The 20,338-nt window shown below is 28.7% G+C and overlaps 1 long non-coding RNA gene across 1 annotated transcript in view; it reads left to right on the top strand.

Moving 5' to 3' along the window:
* The first annotated feature begins 314 nt into the window (after window positions 1–314).
* The window catches only part of LOC147809944 (uncharacterized), a 31,069-nt gene continuing 11,045 nt past the window's right edge, over window positions 315–20,338 (top strand). Inside the window, exons 1-2 of the long non-coding RNA XR_015433555.1 lie at window positions 315–1,036; window positions 2,508–2,568. This is a non-coding gene — a long non-coding RNA (uncharacterized LOC147809944). The remainder of the gene's footprint in view (window positions 1,037–2,507; window positions 2,569–20,338) is intronic.

Here is a 20,338-nt window from a genome sequence, read left to right as displayed (position 1 = left end):
TTGGCTTTGCTTTCCATTTATTCACTGTGTTTGTTATCTATTTTTTCGTTGGGTTTGTTTTCAATTTATCCACTGTGTTTGTTTTCCATTTATTCGTTGGGTTTGTTTTCCATTTATTCATTGTGTTTGTTTTCCATTTATTCGTTGGGTTTGTTATCCATTTACTCACTGTGTTTGTTTTCCATTTGTTCACTGTGTTTGTTTTCCATTTATGCATTGTGTTTGTTTCCCATTTATTCATTGGCTTTGTTTTCCATTTATTCATTGGCTTTATTTTCCATTTATTCATTGGCTTTATTTTCCATTTATTCATTGTGTTTGTTTTCCATTTGTTCAATGTGTTTGTTTTCCATTTATTCACTGTGTTTGTTTTTCGTTTATTTATTATGTTTGCTCTTCATATTTTTAGTATGTTTGCTTTCCGTTTCTTTTTTTTTTTCGAGGTGTTTTGGGCCCTGTGTTTTTAGTCTTTTCACTATGTCTGTTTTCCGCATTTTCCTAACGTTTCTTTTCGTACCTTCATGGTGCATTGTTTTTTTTTTAATCTTTTCATGGTGTTTGTTTTCCGTTTTTATTGTTTTTATCCTCTTTTCACGGTGTCATTTTGTTTTTGGTTTTCTTTCCTCACTTTTTCATTTATTTTTTTTTTTCATTTGTTAATGGTGGTTTTTTTTTAAAATTTTCATTGAGCTTCTTAAGCAATGTTTTGTTTATTATTCCCGTTTTTACTATAGTGTTTTTCTTTTCATTTTCTTTCTATCATTTGTTTTCGCATGCTCCTTATACTTTATTTTAATTTTAAAACAATTATATATTCCAAGTTTGCTTTCAAGCTCTTGCGAAATTAATGATATTTAACAAGCTATACTATTCTTTTTAATACAACATGTTTTAGACTTTTAGGATTATTTTGAATCGTACTACGATAGAAATGGGCCCGTTTGAATGATTCAAACATGATTAATTAAATTTAGAACTGCCGGACACATTTGGATGCCGATTTATCAAGTTAAAGCAATTCCGGAAGACTTCTGCTGTAAGTATAGCATATTTATTCCTTCTGATTTTTTATAAAGCTAGAGATTAGATATATTATCAGGGTTCCCACAGCGTGGAAAAAATAAAATAGTGGTAGCTAAAATTTTTCTATTCTACTGAAAAAAACTTTAGCTTTCATTTTAGAATTTTAAAATTTAAATTTCTTTCAAATTAAATATATATTTTTATCTATATATTTCTTTCAAATTAAATATATATTTCTATCTATATATTTCTTTCAAATTGAAAATTTATTGGAAGATTAAATCATCTAGTTTTCCCTAAGTTTTGTCACCACTTTAAAAGAAATTTTACTGACAGTGGGAACCCTGATGTGTGTTTGTGTGAGTGATTTTCTCTGGGTTTTTTTTATATTCAGAAATTTAGCAATAAATTTAAGTTTAATAACTAAGAAATAAAGTAGTTAAAAGTTGAAACATCTTTTTTTTCAAGACAACGTGGTTCCGAAGAATATTGAGCAGCTTAAAATATTAATTGCGTGATAGCAATATCATACTGTTCAATGTGATGCAAAGTCAGCAAATAAGGTAAATTATTTTAATTTAAGACTCTTTAATTACTTTAAATAGATCATTCTCTGAAATGTTTAACTCCCGCTTTTTATATATGAAAGTAGTTATGACACAAATCGCATGCAGAAACCATTTAAACATTGGAAAAACAATTATTGCAAAATAAACTTATTAACTGCACATCTTTTCTAGCATTAAAAATTTTGAGTCTGTTTTTTACCATAAGATTTAACTTCCTACATTTTTGAACGAATTGAAATTAATTATGAATTTCTAATTTTGATTATTCATTAAAATTAAACATTATAATTATGTGTTTCTAATTTTAATGATTAAAATACGTGATTTCTTTATAAATCTCTTCGTAATGAACAACTAATAACTTAAATATCTCAAATTGGAAATATTTCTATTTATTAAGGGTCGTTCAAATAAAGTCTGTTTTTCTGAAGTAATCTAATTTTAGAATTTCATTTAAACAAATAATGTAACTCTTCAAAAAAAAAAACAATAGTAGATATTTCATTTTATTTTGTGAAATTTTAAGAATAATATTCTTCAGGAATCTTAGCTATTTTAGCTAATACTTTCAACATAACTACTGAAATCGTTAAAATTCTAGAAAAAAGCAATTTTTGTCCAAATTGTTTCCTTTTCCAAACTTTCATTTCAAATTTGAAATTGTTTCAATTATAATTTTTCCCAAATAACCATTTCCTTTTCTTTTTTCTTTAAAAAAAAACTTTAAATTATTATGTGATTTAAATGACATACTGAAGCATTGCTCGCCTCCTGCCTGCCCCTTGTTAACAAATATAAGCGAATTACCAATCCCCATCCCGTTGTATCCTTAAGTAGTGTTTGAACGGCTCCTATTATTGTGTTGCATAAATATTTATATAATTTTAATCAATATGTGGTATTTTTTATTTTCAGCTTTCGAAATCTTTAGGAAACCTAAATATAACCAATAGCCGACATCATAGTTTTTTTGAAGGTAAGTCATTTAAACACTCAAAGAATTTAATCTTCCTGTTCATGTTAAATAAAATATAGAATAATATAACCCATAAATTTTGAAATAATGTAAGGGTCAAAATTTTAGCTTCGCATGTCAAGTAAAATGTAAAGAAGTTTGTGCAGCAAAAGGAAAGTGGAGCATAAAGTAAAAAGGATGTAAAGCTTATAATTTTGAAAAAAGTATATTATGTAAAGCGTAAAATAAAGCACGGAGTAAAAAATAATGCGTAAAGTAAAAAGTATAATAAAATGTAAAATATAGTAAAAAAAATAAGTTAAGTGAAAACACAGTGAAATTTAAGATGGTAGAAGGTAAAATTAGTATAAAGTTGAAGCATCAAGTATAAATAAAGTAAAGTAGATACTGAAGTATAAAATGTAAAGTAAAGAAAAAAGCGTACTATAAAAAATGTGTAAACTAATAGTTAAAACGGAAAGCATAGTAAAATCTAAAACAAAATGCTTGTTAAGTAGAAAGTATAGTAAAGTAAACAGTATGTTATAAAGTAAATAGTAAAGAGAAATATAGTAGAAAATAATTTGTATTGTAAATTAAATTTAATTAAATCTACGCATTTGGAAAGTCATGAAAAATCATGGAAACTCATGAATATCGGTATTGAACAAAACTTGTCATAAAATGTCATAATTTTAACTATTTTTTAAAAAAAATCATGGTGTTCCGAATATCTGAATTTCTAACAAAATCCCACAGTCATATTTTATTAAAATATAAAATGTTTTTATCATGTTCTTTTAAAATATTGGTGTTCATTTTAAAAAATTAAAGAAAAATCACTTCTGGAGCAAATTATCTTTTTAGCAGATACCTTGTAAATTATAAAGCAAATATACAAAGTAAATTAAACTTAAAGTAATGCATAAAATCTAAAGTATGAAGTAAAGAGTAAAATATAAAATGAAAAAAAAAGGTAAAGCAAAAATAAATTCGGAGGTAAATTACAGCATCAAATATAAAGTAAAGCGTAAAGTATGTAAAAAAAAACTAATTTTTAAAATGTAGAAAAAGTGTAAAGTAAAATGTGTAACATAATGTGAAGCACAAAGTGTAACTCGAAGTTCAAAATATTAAGTGAAACGTATAAAAATAAAGTATAAAGTAAATATTAATGCAAAATATTAAGTGAAATTAATGAAGTATGCGGTAAAGTGTGATGTTAACTAAAGCGTGATGTATAAGGTAAAGTTTAAATTATAAAGTGTATAATGTAAAGCTTAAAACATTAGGTAAAAAAGTGGGTGAAAACAAAAGTGTAAATAATAGTTTATATAACTATTGCAGAGAGTTAAAAGTAAAATAAAAGATATATTATAACAGAATTTTATAGAATTATGTAAAGTGTAAAATATCAAGTAAAACGTAAAAGTAAGAAGTTAGAGAAGTAATAAAGAAAAGTAAATCATAAAATACAAAGTGGAGCAGAAAGTAAAAAGTCGTAAAATGAAAAATATTAAATTTTTTTTTAAGTAAAGCAGAAAGTTGGGGGTATAGAAAAAAATAAAATCAAATGTAAAATGTAGTAAAAGGAAAAGTTTATAGTGAAGAAGGTATGTAAATATATCAGTAAAGCATATTGTCAAATCATCAAGTAAACTATGCATACATAAAGTAATGTTTATAGTAAATTTGAATATAAACTAAAGGGTAAAAATGTAAAGTAAAGAAAAAGCGCATAAAATAAAACGTAACGTAAAAAATGTTAACTAAAATACTAAAGAGTATTGTAAAATATAAAGTTAAAGCCTAAAAAATGGCGTAAAATACAAAGTTAAGTAAAAGCGTAAAAAAGGCACGAAATATAAAATGCGTTTAAAGTAATATGCGTCAAAGCTTAACCCCGTCCCTCCCCCGCCAGGGGGCATCTGGTGATAACGTAATATGCACGTATATTTGAAGGTATAAAGTGAAATATAGTAAAAAATAAATTATAATGCAAAGTAAATACGTAAAATAAAGTGTCAAGTAAAGAATAAAATATAAATTAAAGTAGAAAAAGGGAAAAATAAAGATATATAAAGCAAAAAGTCAATAGTTAAAATAAAAACGAAATATAAATTGCAACACAAGATAAAAAGTAAAACGTAAAAAAAAATTAAGTAAAGCATAATTAAGTAAAGGCATAATTAAGAAACGCATAATTAAGTAAAGGCGCAAAATTTACGCTTAAAGCATCGCATATGAAAAGTAAACATTTAAAAGCATGAAGAAAAGTATCACGTAAAATACAAGAAAAGTATCGTATATAGTAAAATGTAGATAAATTGAAGCTCAACGAGAAGTAATACTTAAAAATAAGGTATAAAAGCATTCGCTTAAAAGTAATGCGAAAAATATACACAGTAAAATAATACATAAGTTAAAAATATGCATTAAAAAATTTAAAGGAAGTTTGAAGGAAAGAATTAAAACTATTGCATAAGAAAAGTAATACATTAGAAAATTGAATTCCGAATGGTAACAATTTTAAAAAAGTTACGCATAAAATATAATAACTCGTTAAAAAAACAGTAACGGAAGAAAAATAATTAAGAAAAGCTATTGAGTAAAATTAACGCTAAAAAAACTGAAGTGCGATAAACTGAAGCATTTTGATCTCGAGTTAAAATAACGCATAAAAAAGTAAATGAATAAAGGAATGCAAACGAACAAAAAAACGCATAAAAGAAATTCATAGAAAAACGCAAGGTGTAAATAAATACAAATACGTAAAACTAATGATCCATAAGAAAGGTAAAATTAAAGCATAAAGAAGAGTAGCTCACCATAAATAATACGCCGAGAAGTAACGCGTTAAAAAGTAAAAATTGTGCAATTTAAAGCATAAAAATCGTAATGCGATGAAGTAACTCGTAAAGATAACGAATAAAAAATAAAGCGTAGTGTATGATAACGCTTAAATTGAGCTAATGCGTGAAAGTAACAAGTAAAAGTAAAGAGCACAAAAGCAAAATAAATGCTTAAAATTGCCGCATAATAAAAGTAAAAGCGTAAAAGTAAGAAATTATTAAACTAAACAGGAAAATGCAACGCATAAAAATTTAACTCGAATTTTACAATAACATGTAAAAAAAGCGTGTATGCCGTGCAAATGTAATTCATAAGAAAGGAATGTGTTACATTTGCATGGTACATTTTCCTTCATGAAACAAATTTTTGTTCTTACATGCTTAAAATATAATAATCTGTAAGAAAAACTTTCATAAGAAAATTAACGAATAAAGTATAATGTGTTAAATTAATAATATCTCAAAAGAAAAATAAACGCGTTAAAGTTATTCATAGGGAAAAGAATGCGCTTAAGAAACACAGAAATAGAAATTCCCCATAAAATATCATAACGTGTAAAACTAGCTTATAATCTGTTTAATTAATGTCTGAAAGTTAAATAATGCAATAAAATAAGTAAATAAAAAAAGACACAACGCAATAAAATAAAGGCGTAAAAATAAAGCATAAAGAAAATTGAAGTGTAAGAAGTAAATTAATGTATGAAAAAATAAAGCGGAAGGAAAAATAATTACGAAAATCAAGCAAATAAAAGTAACACTTAAAAAACTAACGTAATAGGAAAAAGGAATGATTACTATAACACGTATAAAAAAATAGAAAAAGGAAAGCAACGCGTAAATACATACAAATACGCAAAACTAATGTACATAATTCATGATAGTTAAAAGAAAAACGCAGAAGAAAAGTAAAATTAACGCATAAAGAAGAGTAACTCACAAAAAATGAAGCACCGTAAAGTAACGCGGTAAGAAGTTAAGCATAGAAAGTAATGTAAAAATTGCCCAATTCAAAACATAAAAAATCATAATGCGGTACGAAAAAACATAATGCGAAGAATAAAAAGTAAAACGTAATGTATGATAACGCGTAAAAAGTAACGAGTAAATTGCGCTAATACGTGAAAGTTAACAGTAAAAATAAGGAGCATATACGAAAAATAAATGCTTAAAATTGTTGCATAACAAAAGCAAAAGTAACAAGTTAGGAAATTTAATGTAGTGCATAAAAAATGAAAAATGTAACGCATAAAAAATGTATCTCGATGTACAAAATGTATTGTACAATGACAGGTAAAAAGAGCGCTCCAAATTTTATTCATAAGAAAGGAATGAAATACTACAAATACACGTTACTTTTTCCTTCATAAAACAAGCAATATCGCAGGGAAGAAAAAATAACCCGTACGAAAAAACTTGTTAAAGCAATGCATAAGAAAATAAATGAATAAAATATAATAATGCATTAAATTAAAGATATCGCAAAAGAGAGATAAACTTGTTAAAGTAAAGAATAAAAATATTGAATAGTAAAATATAAATTTTAAAATTTATAAAGGAAAATAACGAGAAGGAAAGTAACGCATAACAAAAGTAAGCCGTTTGTATAATAACGCGTAAATGTAACGATAAATAGGACTAATCCTTGAATATAACAAGTAAAGGAAATGACTCATAGACAAATAAATGCTTCAATCTATTCCACAGTAAAAGTAACAAATAATAAATTTAAACACAAAAACATAACGCATAATGAAAAAAACTCGTAATTTACAACACGAACCCGTACGCCTAAAATGAATACGCTCATGTAAATAATGGGAGTAAAGCGTAAATTTAATATAGAAGGGAGGAAAAAGTTAAAGAGGAGAAAAAACATTGCATAATTAATGCATAAGAAAAGAAAAAGCGGTGAAAAGTAAAATTATCGCTAAAAAAACGTATAAAAAAAAGAAAACGTGTTAAAGTTATTCATAAGTAAAACGAAAATAAAAATTTCAGACAAAATATCATAAGGTGCAAAAATAGCTTAAAACCTGTTTAAATAATATCAGTAAGTTAAAGACCACATAAATTAAGTAAAAAGAAAAGAAATGACGCAATAAAATAAAAGCAAAAAAATAACGCATCCAGAAAAATAAAGTGGATCAATGTTTGTAAATTAAATCAGAAAAAAAGTAACGCTTGAAACACTTAACGTTAAGGAATGTTGTAAAGCAAGTATAAAATTTGTAAATGACCAGAAAGAGAAGACATAAGAAAAGGCGGAAAAGTAATTGCATAAGGAAAGTAAAGCGTATGTAAAATAACGCGTATGTAGGACTGATGTGTGAATAATAACGCATTAAATTAAAAATATCAAAAGAATTGTAAACGTGTGAAACATAACTCTTTATTAGCGCGTAAGCAGTGCAAATGTAAGCAATAATAAGGGTTAAGTGTAAATTCGCGTGGAAGAAAAAGTTCCCGAGGAGAAAAAATTTGTAAACTATAATAACGCATTAAATTAAAAATATCAGAAGAATTGTAAACGTGTGAAACATAACTCTTTATTAGCGCGTATGCAGTGCAAATGGAAGCAATAATGAGGGTTAAGTGTAAATTCGCGTGGAAGAAAAACTACCCGAGGAGAAAAAATTTGTAAACTATAATAACGCATTAAATTAAAAATATCAAAAGAATTGTAAACGTGTGAAACATAACTCTTTATTAGCGCGTATGCAGTGCAAATGTAAGCAATAATAAGGGTTAAGTGTAAATTCGCGTGGAGGAAAAAGTACCCGAGGAGAAAAAATTTGTAAACTATAACGCATTAAATTAAAAATATCAAAAGAATTGTAAACGTGTGAAACATAACTCTTTATTAGTGCGTAAGCAGTGCAAATGTAAGCAATAATAAGGGTTAAGTGTAAATTCGCGTGGAAGAAAAAGTACCCGAGGAGAAAAAATTTGTAAACTATAATAACGCATTAAATTAAAAATATCAAAAGAATTGTAAACGTGTGAAACATAGCTCTTTATTAGCGCGTATGCAGTACAAATGTCAGCAATATTAAGGGTTAAGTGTAAATTCGCGTGGAGGAAAAAGTACCCGAGGAGAAAAAAATTGTAAACTATAATAACGCATTAAATTAAAAATATCAAAAGAATTGTAAACGTGTGAAACATAACTCTTTATTAGCGCGTATGCAGTGCAAATGTAAGCAATAATAAGGGCTAAGTGTAAATTCGCGTGGAAGAAAAAGTACCGGAAGAGAAAAAATTTGTAAACTATAATAACGCATTAAATTAAAAATATCAAAAGAATTGTAAACGTGTGAAACATAACTCTTTATTAGTGCGTAAGCAGTGCAAATGTAAGCAATAATAAGGGTTAAGTGTAAATTCGCGTGGAAGAAAAAGTACCCGAGGAGAAAAAATTTGTAAACTATAATAACGCATTAAATTAAAAATATCAAAAGAATTGTAAACGTGTGAAACATAACTCTTTATTAGCGCGTAAGCAGTGCAAATGTAAGCAATAATAAGGGTTAAGTGTAAATTCGCGTGGAAGAAAAAGTACCCGAGGAGAAAAAATTTGTAAACTATAATAACGCATTAAATTAAAAATATCAAAAGAATTGTAAACGTGTGAAACATAACTCTTTATTAGCGCGTATGCAGTGCAAATGTAAGCAATAATAAGGGTTAAGTGTAAATTCGCGTGGAAGAAAAAGTTCCCGAGGAGAAAAAATTTGTAAACTATAATAACGCATTAAATTAAAAATATCAAAAGAATTGTAAACGTGTGAAACATAACTCTTTATTAGCGCGTAAGCAGTGCAAATGTAAGCAATAATAAGGGTTAAGTGTAAATTCGCGTGGAAGAAAAAGTACCCGAGGAGAAAAAATTTGTAAACTATAATAACGCATTAAATTAAAAATATCAAAAGAATTGTAAACGTGTGAAACATAACTCTTTATTAGCGCGTAAGCAGTGCAAATGTAAGCAATAATAAGGGTTAAGTGTAAATTCGCGTGGAAGAAAAAGTACCCGAGGAGAAAAAATTTGTAAACTATAATAACGCATTAAATTAAAAATATCAGAAGAATTGTAAACGTGTGAAACATAACTCTTTATTAGCGCGTATGCAGTGCAAATGTAAGCAATAATAAGGGTTAAGTGTAAATTCGCGTGGAAGAAAAAGTACCCGAGGAGAAAAAATTTGTAAACTATAATAACGCATTAAATTAAAAATATCAAAAGAATTGTAAACGTGTGAAACATAACTCTTTATTTGCGCGTAAGCAGTTCAAATGTAAGCAATAATAAGGGTTAAGTGTAAATTCGCGTGGAAGAAAAAGTACCCGAGGAGAAAAAATTTGTAAACTATAGTAACGCATTAAATTAAAAATATCAAAGGAATTGTAAACGTGTGAAACATAACTCTTTATTAGCGCGTATGCAGTGCAAATGTAAGCAATAATAAGGGTCAAGTGTAAATTCGCGTGGAAGAAAAAGTACCCGAGGAGAAGAAATTTGTAAACTATAATAACGCATTAATGTAAAAATATCAAAAGAATTGTAAACGTGTGAAACATAACTCTTTATTAGCGCGTATGCAGTGCAAATGTAAGCAATAATAAGGGTTAAGTGTAAATTCGCGTGGAAGAAAAAGTACCCGAGGAGAAAAAATTTGTAAACTATAATAACGCATTAAATTAAAAATATCAAAAGAATTGTAAACGTGTGAAACATAACTCTTTATTAGCGCGTATGCAGTGCAAATGTAAGCAATAATAAGGGTTAAGTGTAAATTCGCGTGGAAGAAAAAGTACCCGAGGAGAAAAAATTTGTAAACTATAATAACGCATTAAATTAAAAATATCAAAAGAATTGTAAACGTGTGAAACATAACTCTTTATTAACGCGTATGCAGTGCAAATGTAAGCAATAATAAGGGTTAAGTGTAAATTCGCGTGGAATAAAAAGTACCCGAGGAGAAAAAATTTGTAAACTATAGTAACGCATTAAATTAAAAATATCAAAGGAATTGTAAACGTGTGAAACATAACTCTTTATTAGCGCGTATGCAGTGCAAATGTAAGCAATAATAAGGGTCAAGTGTAAATTCGCGTGGAAGAAAAAGTACCCGAGGAGAAGAAATTTGTAAACTATAATAACGCATTAAATTAAAAATATCAAAAGAATTGTAAACGTGTGAAACATAACTCTTTATTAGCGCGTATGCAGTGCAAATGTAAGCAATAATAAGGGTTAAGTGTAAATTCGCGTGGAAGAAAAAGTACCCGAGGAGAAAAAATTTGTAAACTATAATAACGCATTAAATTAAAAATATCAAAAGAATTGTAAACGTGTGAAACATAACTCTTTATTAGCGCGTATGCAGTGCAAATGTATGCAATAATAAGGGTTAAGTGTAAATTCGCGTGGAAGAAAAAGTACCCGAGGAGAAAAAATTTGTAAACTATAATAACGCATTAAATTAAAAATATCAAAAGAATTGTAAACGTGTGAAACATAACTCTTTATTAACGCGTATGCAGTGCAAATGTAAGCAATAATAAGGGTTAAGTGTAAATTCGCGTGGAATAAAAAGTACCCGAGGAGAAAAAATTTGTAAACTATAATAACGCATTAAATTAAAAATATCAAAAGAATTGTAAACGTGTGAAACATAACTCTTTATTAGCGCGTAAGCAGTGCAAATGTAAGCAATAATAAGGGTTAAGTGTAAATTCGCGTGGAAGAAAAAGTACCCGAGGAGAAAAAATTTGTAAACTATAATAACGCATTAAATTAAAAATATCAAAAGAATTGTAAACGTGTGAAACATAACTCTTTATTAGCGCGTATGCAGTGCAAATGTAAGCAATAATAAGGGTTAAGTGTAAATTCGCGTGGAATAAAAAGTACCCGAGGAGAAAAAATTTGTAAACAATAATAACGCATTAAATTAAAAATATCAAAAGAATTGTAAACGTGTGAAACATAACTCTTTATTAGCGCGTATGCAGTGCAAATGTAAGCAATAATAAGGGTTAAGTGTAAATTCGCGTGGAGGAAAAAGTACCCGAGGAGAAAAAATTTGTAAACTATAACGCATTAAATTAAAAATATCAAAAGAATTGTAAACGTGTGAAACATAACTCTTTATTAGTGCGTAAGCAGTGCAAATGTAAGCAATAATAAGGGTTAAGTGTAAATTCGCGTGGAAGAAAAAGTACCCGAGGAGAAAAAATTTGTAAACTATAATAACGCATTAAATTAAAAATATCAAAAGAATTGTAAACGTGTGAAACATAGCTCTTTATTAGCGCGTATGCAGTACAAATGTCAGCAATATTAAGGGTTAAGTGTAAATTCGCGTGGAGGAAAAAGTACCCGAGGAGAAAAAATTTGTAAACTATAATAACGCATTAAATTAAAAATATCAAAAGAATTGTAAACGTGTGAAACATAACTCTTTATTAGCGCGTATGCAGTGCAAATGTAAGCAATAATAAGGGCTAAGTGTAAATTCGCGTGGAAGAAAAAGTACCGGAAGAGAAAAAATTTGTAAACTATAATAACGCATTAAATTAAAAATATCAAAAGAATTGTAAACGTGTGAAACATAACTCTTTATTAGTGCGTAAGCAGTGCAAATGTAAGCAATAATAAGGGTTAAGTGTAAATTCGCGTGGAAGAAAAAGTACCCGAGGAGAAAAAATTTGTAAACTATAATAACGCATTAAATTAAAAATATCAAAAGAATTGTAAACGTGTGAAACATAACTCTTTATTAGCGCGTAAGCAGTGCAAATGTAAGCAATAATAAGGGTTAAGTGTAAATTCGCGTGGAAGAAAAAGTACCCGAGGAGAAAAAATTTGTAAACTATAATAACGCATTAAATTAAAAATATCAAAAGAATTGTAAACGTGTGAAACATAACTCTTTATTAGCGCGTATGCAGTGCAAATGTAAGCAATAATAAGGGTTAAGTGTAAATTCGCGTGGAAGAAAAAGTTCCCGAGGAGAAAAAATTTGTAAACTATAATAACGCATTAAATTAAAAATATCAAAAGAATTGTAAACGTGTGAAACATAACTCTTTATTAGCGCGTAAGCAGTGCAAATGTAAGCAATAATAAGGGTTAAGTGTAAATTCGCGTGGAAGAAAAAGTACCCGAGGAGAAAAAATTTGTAAACTATAATAACGCATTAAATTAAAAATATCAAAAGAATTGTAAACGTGTGAAACATAACTCTTTATTAGCGCGTAAGCAGTGCAAATGTAAGCAATAATAAGGGTTAAGTGTAAATTCGCGTGGAAGAAAAAGTACCCGAGGAGAAAAAATTTGTAAACTATAATAACGCATTAAATTAAAAATATCAGAAGAATTGTAAACGTGTGAAACATAACTCTTTATTAGCGCGTATGCAGTGCAAATGTAAGCAATAATAAGGGTTAAGTGTAAATTCGCGTGGAAGAAAAAGTACCCGAGGAGAAAAAATTTGTAAACTATAATAACGCATTAAATTAAAAATATCAAAAGAATTGTAAACGTGTGAAACATAACTCTTTATTTGCGCGTAAGCAGTGCAAATGTAAGCAATAATAAGGGTTAAGTGTAAATTCGCGTGGAAGAAAAAGTACCCGAGGAGAAAAAATTTGTAAACTATAGTAACGCATTAAATTAAAAATATCAAAGGAATTGTAAACGTGTGAAACATAACTCTTTATTAGCGCGTATGCAGTGCAAATGTAAGCAATAATAAGGGTCAAGTGTAAATTCGCGTGGAAGAAAAAGTACCCGAGGAGAAGAAATTTGTAAACTATAATAACGCATTAATGTAAAAATATCAAAAGAATTGTAAACGTGTGAAACATAACTCTTTATTAGCGCGTATGCAGTGCAAATGTAAGCAATAATAAGGGTTAAGTGTAAATTCGCGTGGAAGAAAAAGTACCCGAGGAGAAAAAATTTGTAAACTATAATAACGCATTAAATTAAAAATATCAAAAGAATTGTAAACGTGTGAAACATAACTCTTTATTAGCGCGTATGCAGTGCAAATGTAAGCAATAATAAGGGTTAAGTGTAAATTCGCGTGGAAGAAAAAGTACCCGAGGAGAAAAAATTTGTAAACTATAATAACGCATTAAATTAAAAATATCAAAAGAATTGTAAACGTGTGAAACATAACTCTTTATTAACGCGTATGCAGTGCAAATGTAAGCAATAATAAGGGTTAAGTGTAAATTCGCGTGGAATAAAAAGTACCCGAGGAGAAAAAATTTGTAAACTATAGTAACGCATTAAATTAAAAATATCAAAGGAATTGTAAACGTGTGAAACATAACTCTTTATTAGCGCGTATGCAGTGCAAATGTAAGCAATAATAAGGGTCAAGTGTAAATTCGCGTGGAAGAAAAAGTACCCGAGGAGAAGAAATTTGTAAACTATAATAACGCATTAAATTAAAAATATCAAAAGAATTGTAAACGTGTGAAACATAACTCTTTATTAGCGCGTATGCAGTGCAAATGTAAGCAATAATAAGGGTTAAGTGTAAATTCGCGTGGAAGAAAAAGTACCCGAGGAGAAAAAATTTGTAAACTATAATAACGCATTAAATTAAAAATATCAAAAGAATTGTAAACGTGTGAAACATAACTCTTTATTAGCGCGTATGCAGTGCAAATGTAAGCAATAATAAGGGTTAAGTGTAAATTCGCGTGGAAGAAAAAGTACCCGAGGAGAAAAAATTTGTAAACTATAATAACGCATTAAATTAAAAATATCAAAAGAATTGTAAACGTGTGAAACATAACTCTTTATTAACGCGTATGCAGTGCAAATGTAAGCAATAATAAGGGTTAAGTGTAAATTCGCGTGGAATAAAAAGTACCCGAGGAGAAAAAATTTGTAAACTATAATAACGCATTAAATTAAAAATATCAAAAGAATTGTAAACGTGTGAAACATAACTCTTTATTAGCGCGTAAGCAGTGCAAATGTAAGCAATAATAAGGGTTAAGTGTAAATTCGCGTGGAAGAAAAAGTACCCGAGGAGAAAAAATTTGTAAACTATAATAACGCATTAAATTAAAAATATCAAAAGAATTGTAAACGTGTGAAACATAACTCTTTATTAGCGCGTATGCAGTGCAAATGTAAGCAATAATAAGGGTTAAGTGTAAATTCGCGTGGAATAAAAAGTACCCGAGGAGAAAAAATTTGTAAACAATAATAACGCATTAAATTAAAAATATCAAAAGAATTGTAAACGTGTGAAACATAACTCTTTATTAGCGCGTATGCAGTGCAAATGTAAGCAATAATAAGGGTTAAGTGTAAATTCGCGTGGAAGAAAAAGTACCCGAGGAGAAAAAATTTGTAAACTATAATAACGCATTAAATTAAAAATATCAAAAGAATTGTAAACGTGTGAAACATAACTCTTTATTAGCGCGTAAGCAGTGCAAATGTAAGCAATAATAAGGGTTAAGTGTAAATTCACGTGGAAGAAAAAGTACGCGAGGAGAAAAAATTTGTAAACTATAATAACGCATTAAATTAAAAATATCAAAAGAATTGTAAACGTGTGAAACATAACTCTTTATTAGCGCGTATGCAGTGCAAATGTAAGCAATAATAAGGGTTAAGTGTAAATTCGCGTGGAAGAAAAAGTACCCGAGGAGAAAAAATTTGTAAACTATAATAACGCATTAAATTAAAAATATCAAAAGAATTGTAAACGTGTGAAAAATAACTCTTTATTAGCGCGTAAGCAGTGCAAATGTAAGCAATAATAAGGGTTAAGTGTAAATTCGCGTGGAAGAAAAAGTACCCGAGGAGAAAAAATTTGTAAACTATAATAACGCATTAAATTAAAAATATCAAAAGAATTGTAAACGTGTGAAACATAACTCTTTATTAGCGCGTAAGCAGTGCAAATGTAAGCAATAATAAGGGTTAAGTGTAAATTCGCGCGGAAGAAAAAGTACCCGAGGAGAAAAAATTTGTAAACTATAATAACGCATTAAATTAAAAATATCAAAAGAATTGCAAACGTGTGAAACATAACTCTTTATTAGCGCGTATGCAGTGCAAATGGAAGCAATAATAAGGGTTAAGTGTAAATTCGCGTGGAAGAAAAAGTACCCGAGGAGGAAAAATTTGTAAACTATAATAACGCATTAAATTAAAAATATCAAAAGAATTGTAAACGTGTGAAACATAACTCTTTATTAGCGCGTAAGCAGTGCAAATGTAAGCAATAATAAGGGTTAAGTGTAAATTCGCGTGGAAGAAAAAGTACCCGAGGAGAAAAAATTTGTAAACTATAATAACGCATTAAATTAAAAATATCAAAAGAATTGTAAACGTGTGAAACATAACTCTTTATTAGCACGTATGCAGTGCAAATGTAAGCAATAATAAGGGTTAAGTGTAAATTCGCGTGGAAGAAAAAGTACCCGAGGAGAAAAAATTTGTAAACTATAATAACGCATTAAATTAAAAATATCAAAAGAATTGTAAACGTGTGAAACATAACTCTTTATTAGCGCGTAAGCAGTGCAAATGTAAGCAATAATAAGGGTTAAGTGAAAATTCGCGTGGAAGAAAAAGTACCCGAGGAGAAAAAATTTGTAAACTATAATAAAGCATTAAATTAAAAATATCAAAGGAATTGTAAACGTGTGAAACATAACTCTTTATTAGCGCGTATGCAGTGCAAATGTAAGCAATAATAAGGGTCAAGTGTAAATTCGCGTGGAAGAAAAAGTACCCGAGGAGAAGAAATTTGTAAACTATAATAACGCATTAAATTAAAAATATCAAAAGAATTGTAAACGTGTGAAACATAACTCTTTATTAACGCGTAAGCAGTGCAAATGTAAGCAATAATAAGGGTTAAGTGTAAATTCGCGTGGAATAAAAAGTACCCGAGGAGAAAAAATTTGTAAACTATAATAACGCATTAAATTAAAAATATCAAAAGAATTGTAAACGTGTGAAACATAACTCTTTATTAGCGCGTATGCAGTGCAAATGTAAGCAATAATAAGGGTTAAGTGTAAATTCGCGTGGAAGAAAAAGTACCCGAGGAGAAAAAATTTGTAAACTATAATAACGCATTAAATTAAAAATATCAAAAGAATTGTAAACGTGTGAAACATAACTCTTTATTAGCGCGTATGCAGTGCAAATGTAAGCAATAATAAGGGTTAAGTGTAAATTCGCGTGGAATAAAAAGTACCCGAGGAGAAAAAATTTGTAAACTATAATAACGCATTAAATTAAAAATATCAAAAGAATTGTAAACGTGTGAAACATAACTCTTTATTAGCGCGTAAGCAGTGCAAATGTAAGCAATAATAAGGGTTAAGTGTAAATTCGCGTGGAAGAAAAAGTACCCGAGGAGAAAAAATTTGTAAACTATAATAACGCATTAAATTAAAAATATCAAAAGAATTGTAAACGTGTGAAACATAACTCTTTATTAGCGCGTATGCAGTGCAAATGTAAGCAATAATAAGGGTTAAGTGTAAATTCGCGTGGAAGAAAAAGTACCCGAGGAGAAAAAATTTGTAAACTATAATAACGCATTAAATTAAAAATATCAAAAGAATTGTAAACGTGTGAAACATAACTCTTTATTAGCGCGTAAGCAGTGCAAATGTAAGCAATAATAAGGGTTAAGTGTAAATTCACGTGGAAGAAAAAGTACGCGAGGAGAAAAAATTTGTAAACTATAATAACGCATTAAATTAAAAATATCAAAAGAATTGTAAACATGTGAAACATAACTCTTTATTAGCGCGTATGCAGTGCAAATGTAAGCAATAATAAGGGTTAAGTGTAAATTCGCGTGGAAGAAAAAGTACCCGAGGAGAAAAAATTTGTAAACTATAATAACGCATTAAATTAAAAATATCAAAAGAATTGTAAACGCGTGAAAAATAACTCTTTATTAGCGCGTAAGCAGTGCAAATGTAAGCAATAATAAGGGTTAAGTGTAAATTCGCGTGGAAGAAAAAGTACCCGAGGAGAAAAAATTTGTAAACTATAATAACGCATTAAATTAAAAATATCAAAAGAATTGTAAACGTGTGAAACATAACTCTTTATTAGCGCGTAAGCAGTGCAAATGTAAGCAATAATAAGGGTTAAGTGTAAATTCGCGCGGAAGAAAAAGTACCCGAGGAGAAAAAATTTGTAAACTATAATAACGCATTAAATTAAAAATATCAAAAGAATTGCAAACGTGTGAAACATAACTCTTTATTAGCGCGTATGCAGTGCAAATGGAAGCAATAATAAGGGTTAAGTGTAAATTCGCGTGGAAGAAAAAGTACCCGAGGAGGAAAAATTTGTAAACTATAATAACGCATTAAATTAAAAATATCAAAAGAATTGTAAACGTGTGAAACATAACTCTTTATTAGCGCGTAAGCAGTGCAAATGTAAGCAATAATAAGGGTTAAGTGTAAATTCGCGTGGAAGAAAAAGTACCCGAGGAGAAAAAATTTGTAAACTATAATAACGCATTAAATTAAAAATATCAAAAGAATTGTAAACGTGTGAAACATAACTCTTTATTAGCACGTATGCAGTGCAAATGTAAGCAATAATAAGGGTTAAGTGTAAATTCGCGTGGAAGAAAAAGTACCCGAGGAGAAAAAATTTGTAAACTATAATAACGCATTAAATTAAAAATATCAAAAGAATTGTAAACGTGTGAAACATAACTCTTTATTAGCGCGTAAGCAGTGCAAATGTAAGCAATAATAAGGGTTAAGTGTAAATTCGCGTGGAAGAAAAAGTACCCGAGGAGAAAAAATTTGTAAACTATAATAAAGCATTAAATTAAAAATATCAAAAGAATTGTAAACGTGTGAAACATAACTCTTTATTAGCGCGTATGCAGTGCAAATGTCAGCAATATTAAGGGTTAAGTGTAAATTCGCGTGGAGGAAAAAGTACCCGAGGAGAAAAAATTTGTAAACTATAACGCATTAAATTAAAAATATCAAAAGAATTGTAAACGTGTGAAACATAACTCTTTATTAGTGCGTAAGCAGCGCAAATGTAAGCAATAATAAGGGTTAAGTGTAAATTCGCGTGGAAGAAAAAGTACCCGAGGAGAAAAAATTTGTAAACTATAATAAAGCATTAAATTAAAAATATCAAAAGAATTGTAAACGTGTGAAACATAGCTCTTTATTAGCGCGTATGCAATGCAAATGTAAGCAATAATAAGGGTTAAGTGTAAATTCGCGTGGAAGAAAAAGTACCCGAGGAGAAAAAATTTGTAAACTATAATAACGCATTAAATTAAAAATATCAAAAGAATTGTAAACGTGTGAAACATAACTCTTTATTAGCGCGTAAGCAGTGCAAATGTAAGCAATAATAAGGGTTAAGTGTAAATTCGCGTGGAAGAAAAAGTACCCGAGGAGAAAAAATTTGTAAACTATAATAACGCATTAAATTAAAAATATAAAAAGAATTGTAAACGTGTGAAACATAACTCTTTATTAGCGCGTAAGCAGTGCAAATGTAAGCAATAATAAGGGTTAAGTGTAAATTCGCGTGGAAGAAAAAGTACCCGAGGAGAAAAAATTTGTAAACTATAATAACGCATTAAATTAAAAATATCAAAAGAATTGTAAATGTGTGAAACATAACTCTTTATTAGCGCGTATGCAGTGCAAATGTCAGCAATATTAAGGGTTAAGTGTAAATTCGTGTGGAGGAAAAAGTACCCGAGGAAAAAAAATTTGTAAACTATAATAACGCATTAAATTAAAAATATCAAAAGAATTGTAAACGTGTGAAACATAACTCTTTATTAGCGCGTAAGCAGTGCAAATGTAAGCAATAATAAGGGTTAAGTGTAAATTCGCGTGGAAGAAAATGTTCCCGAGGAAAAAAAATTTGTAAACTATAATAACGCATTAAATTAAAAATATCAAAAGAATTGTAAACGTGTGAAACATAACTCTTTATTAGCGCGTATGCAGTGCAAATGTAAGCAATAATAAGGGTTAAGTGTAAATTCGCGTGGAAGAAAAAGTACCCGAGGAGAAAAAATTTGTAAACTATAATAACGCATTAAATTAAAAATATCAAAAGAATTGTAAACGTGTGAAACATTACTCTTTATTAGCGCGTAAGCAGTGCAAATGTAAGCAATAATAAGGGTTAAGTGTAAATTCGCGTGGAAGAAAAAGTACCCGAGGAGAAAAAATTTGTAAACTATAATAACGCATTAAATTAAAAATATAAAAAGAATTGTAAACGTGTGAAACATAACTCTTTATTAGCGCGTAAGCAGTGCAAATGTAAGCAATAATAAGGGTTAAGTGTAAATTCGCGTGGAAGAAAAAGTACCCGAGGAGAAAAAATTTGTAAACTATAATAATGCATTAAATTAAAAATATCAAAAGAATTGTAAATGTGTGAAACATAACTCTTTATTAGCGCGTATGCAGTGCAAATGTCAGCAATATTAAGGGTTAAGTGTAAATTCGCGTGGAGGAAAAAGTACCCGAGGAAAAAAAATTTGTAAACTATAATAACGCATTAAATTAAAAATATCAAAAGAATTGTAAACGTGTGAAACATAACTCTTTATTAGCGCGTAAGCAGTGCAAATGTAAGCAATAATAAGGGTTAAGTGTAAATTCGCGTGGAAGAAAAAGTTCCCGAGGAAAAAAAATTTGTAAACTATAATAACGCATTAAATTAAAAATATCAAAAGAATTGTAAACGTGTGAAACATAACTCTTTATTAGCGCGTATGCATTGCAAATGGAAGCAATAATAAGGGTTAAGTGTAAATTCGCGTGGAAAAAAAAGTACCCGAGGAGAAAAAATTTGTAAACTATTATAACGCATTAAATTAAAAATATCAAAAGAATTGTAAACGTGTGAGACATAA

Source organism: Parasteatoda tepidariorum, chromosome 5, assembly GCF_982258835.1.
Source record: "Parasteatoda tepidariorum strain Cologne lab strain chromosome 5, Ptep-v5.0, whole genome shotgun sequence".
NCBI classification, from domain to species: Eukaryota; Metazoa; Arthropoda; class Arachnida; order Araneae; family Theridiidae; genus Parasteatoda; species Parasteatoda tepidariorum.
The sequence above is the reverse complement of the archived record's forward strand: the minus strand, read 5'-3'. Positions and strand labels throughout refer to the sequence as shown.